General features: G+C 51.1%; 1 pseudogene; it reads left to right on the plus strand.

Annotated features, from left to right (window-relative positions):
* The first annotated feature begins 516 nt into the window (after positions 1-516).
* LOC131760872 (glycerol-3-phosphate phosphatase-like) lies at positions 517-2212 on the plus strand (annotated as a pseudogene).
* The last annotated feature ends 2000 nt before the right edge of the window (positions 2213-4212 follow it).

Here is a 4212-nt window from a genome sequence, read left to right on the forward strand (position 1 = left end):
AGTCCTTTTTTGGTGACAGTAGAGGGGCAGAGAAAGAGACGATGGTAAAAAGAGTATGGAAGTGGAGACCATACTGTGATTGTCAGGGCTTTTTGTGTGTGTGCATTGTAAACTCCCCACCTAACCCCGAGGTTGCAAGACGTAATTTGGGGGAACTTGCTAGGGGGGGATTGGCTATTCCATGACAGCAAGCAGGGTGGAAAAACTCAGCAAAATATGGATTGCTACCATAAATGTAACTTCTCTTTAAACCCAGAGCTTAATTGCCCTGGGAATACATGTGTTACATAGACAAGTGTTCGTTTCTATGATTAATTCAGCTGGCTAGAGCTTGGTACTAATGAGACCAAGGCCAAGGCTATTGGCTCTATCCTCAAAGGAGCTGTTAGCATCTCATGGCTCCAAAACCGAGGTGACACCCTTCACCCTCGCACACAGTGGGATTGGGTGAGAGAGTATGATGTCTGACTCCACTTTCAATGCTTTTCCAACACCCCTGCTTTCCGCTCTAACACAATGACTCTGCTCCGAGTGCACTGGCAGTTGGAATTTTGTAAGCTGACAGTCTAATCAATGACATTGTCTCCAGAGCCTCACTGCACTTAAAAAGTAGAGGCTGCCTGCATTAGAGACAGCATAGGCTGCTCTGTTAGTCCTTTCAATGGGTACAGGTTGTGCCAACCGACTTTCACAGACAAATACAGCTTGAAAGAAAGCATATGCCCAGGATACCCTGTTGCCTAAGAATCTGACTAGGATCTTGCAAAAAACAAGCCTCCGTTCTTTCTCCACTTTCTAAGGAGTAGTTGGCAATCTCCACCACGTACATTTGGAAAGGAATCGAGTTGGATGTTCTACCTGTGTCCCCTGGATTCTCTGCCTTAAAGAGTCCCATCACCTTAGCCCAAAGCCCTCTGTCTGTGCCCTGTCGTGTAGGGCTTGTTTTCATTACCTCCACACCGTCCCTGTATTTATCAGGATTGTTCGAGTTGCAAGTAATTGAAACTCAACTCAAAGCCGCTCTTTTCGTAAATTCACACACCTGGGAAGGGTGCTAGGTTTGCTCACAGAATCTAAAGAATAGCTGCAGGGATCAGAGTCTGAGAAACTGGAACGGGAACAGGGCCCTCCCAGAGACCTCGCCCTCTCTCCCTTCCCCCTCTCCTTGTCTTGGCTTCATCCTGCAGAAAGCTTTTCTCCACGTGGTGGCCAGAATTCCCCAACAAACATCCTCCTAGTTTAGCAAAAACCGAGGACCGCTACCTTCTCCAGAATCTCTACGATAATCGAAAAGAAGGGCTCTCCTATGTCTCAAGGATTGCTTTCTGAGGATTAAAGCACTGACATTGGCCAGGTCTAGGTCACGTGTCCACTCCTGCCGCTGGTGAGTCAGGGAAGCAGGAGGTAGAGGCCGGCGGCGGCGACGCCCGCGCCGTGGTGCTGAGCGCCGAGCTGGCTCAGGCGCCGCTGGCTGACGTGGGCACGCTGCTGTCCGTCGGCCACGGCGCGCTCGGGCGCAGCGAGACTGCGGTGTCCTGCGCGCCGAGCCTCCTGGCAGCGCTGCAGGCGGGAGAGCGTCTTGGCTTAATCAACAACAACAGCAGCGAGACCCGCGAGGCCTGTGCCGCGGAGCTGCGGCGCCTGGGCTTCGGCCGCCCTGCGGGCCTGGCAGCAGCCGCAGCGTCCTCGGCCCGGCCTACCGCACTGCGCTCCACCTGCTCCAGCGCCGGGCCGAAGGCCTACATGCTGGGCAGCGCGGCCCTGGGCTCGGAGCTGGAGGCCAAGGGCGTGGGGCCCGAGCCGCTGCACGGTGAGCCGCCCCGGTGCCTGGCTGTACACGCCGCCCGAGCCCAGGTTGTGTGCCGTCGAGATGGGCTTCGACCAGCCCTTCAGCTCCATGAAGCTCCCCAAGGCCCTACGCTTCCTGCAGCAGCCCGGCCGCCTGTTTGTGAGCACCGACCTGGACCACCGGCTCCCACTTGAGAGCGGCCGCTTCCTCGCGGGTACCAGCTGGGCTATCTCGTCCGAGCTGTGGAGACGCCGCCCAGCACCAAGCCCGGCCGCTTCATCCGCCACTGCGGGTCCCAGGGAGTATGGCATCCACCGGGAGCGCACCGTCACGGTAGGTGGTCTCCTGGACACAGACATCCTCCTGGGCGTCACTTGTGGTCTGAAGACCATCCTGACCCTCATCGGGATGTCTCCACTCTAGGGGATGTGATAAAAGATTTAAAAAAAAAAAAAAAAAAAGGAATGGGAAACGTGCTAAGAATAATAGTTACTGCAGTTCTCCTTAACCTTCCCTAAAGCTTAATTGGTTTGCTTAGAGCCCAGCATAACACTGGGGTCTTCTGAAGAAGCCCAGAGTAATACAAATGCACATCAGAGAAAAGAAGTCTCTTATCATTTGGAATTTCATTTTTATATTGTTATAAGAATATCATTTAGGTTCTTCTTTAATAGATAAGAAAACGGATTCACAGATAATTGAAGTGAATTGCCCAAGACAGATTGCCCAGTGGTGAATAACTGGGCAAAAAGCTCAAATCGCGAACACCCAGGTTTATTGTGTTTTCCTGTTAGCCTACCTTCAACAGATTCGTTATCAAACTCATCATTGGCTTTGATGGTGGGAAGTTCAAGCACTGAATGAAGGTCCTCCTTGATGGTCTTCAAATCCCATTGCTAGGGCAGCCTCTTCTCTTGCCTCCAGGTCAGTAGGCATATCTGCTCTTAGGGGTTAATGGAATAGGTGGGTCCAGTCAGCTGCAGACCTGGGACTCAAAGAATAAATCCAGGCCTCCTTGTCTTGGTCATGTGGGCTTTCTGGAGCCTGTGTCACAGCATCTGATCAGAAGGAAAGGAAGAGAGAGATCAAAATTCAAACCCGGTCTGGGATTCCACTTCTACTGAAGACGTAGAAAACCACAAGAGAACACTGCTTTTGCCCTAACAGTGAGAAAAAGCTGGGTAACCTCTAAAATCATAACTTTTTTTTCAGCCCATGAGAGAGCTGAGGTCACAAGGTGGCACCAACAGAATTCCAGGGTAGGAAGGGTAGTAAGGCACTTCCAAGAGACGGGCACAGAGGAACTGCTGTGCTTTTTGCAGAGCATGGGAAGAAGAGGTAACGGCTAGAAGCAACTGGCATTTTAGCAAGTTTTTAGAGGCCAAGTGTGGGCTGATGTTAATTGTTAGTTACTTGGCCATTGACAGTGTGTCGGGCACTGAGCAGAGGAGGGGTTGTTCTGAAGTGGTCAGCCTGATCTTGGCTCTCTTTCTTCTGGAGTACTGGAAGATGGGTGTGTTGGTTATCTATTGCTGGGTAACACATTATCCCGTTAAGCAGCTTAAAACATCAAACATATATCATCTCGAAGTTTCTGTGAGTCAGGAATCCTGGTGCAGCTTAGCTGGGGATCTCTGACTCGGGGTCTCTCAGAAGGCTGCAGTGAAGCTGTTGGTCATGGCTGTGGTCATCAAGGCTTGCCTGGGGAAGGGTCTGCATCCAAGCTCATGTCCATGGCTGTTGGCAGGGCTCGGGTTCCCACTGGCTGCTGCCAGAGGCACAAGTTCCCTGTCACATGGTCTCTATTCGGCAATTCTCAACATGGCAGCTCACCTCCCTCAGAATGAGTGGGTAAACGAGAGAGCCAGAGCTGATGCCACAGGCTTCTTGTCACCTCATCTCAGAAGTGACATCCCATCATTTCTGCTGTATTGCGTTCATTAGGAGTGAGTCACTAGGGCCATTAAAACTCAAGGGGAGGAAACTGCACAAGGACGTGAATACCAGGAGGCGGGGAGCATTGGTGGCTGTCTTAGTGGCTGCCTACCACACAGGGGAAGACTATATTTAGGGACCCAAAGTTAACTATTATACCCATAGGGTAGGAGGTAGTAAGTAGGTGTCAGGGGTGTTATGTGCCAAGTTTTGCAAGTCCTGGAGCCTTGACAAGAAAGTTGGGCCGGCCGGCAACAAAGATTTGAGACTCAGTTGGGTTAGGGTGGAAGGGCACCAAGTCTTAAGAATAATCAAAGAAGGAAGAAAACAAACACACGTGCCCAGTGCTTTTGTTGTGTCATTAAGTTCTTGAAACACAGCCATGCAAAAGATATTAGCCCCATTTTACAGATGAAGAAATTAAGGCCCAGAGACGTTAGCTCTCTTTCTCATGATTACACACGTATTGTGGGATGGTTGCACAACTC

The sequence above is a fragment of the Kogia breviceps genome, chromosome 8, assembly GCF_026419965.1.
Source record: "Kogia breviceps isolate mKogBre1 chromosome 8, mKogBre1 haplotype 1, whole genome shotgun sequence".
In the NCBI taxonomy this organism is placed as follows: domain Eukaryota; kingdom Metazoa; phylum Chordata; class Mammalia; order Artiodactyla; family Physeteridae; genus Kogia; species Kogia breviceps.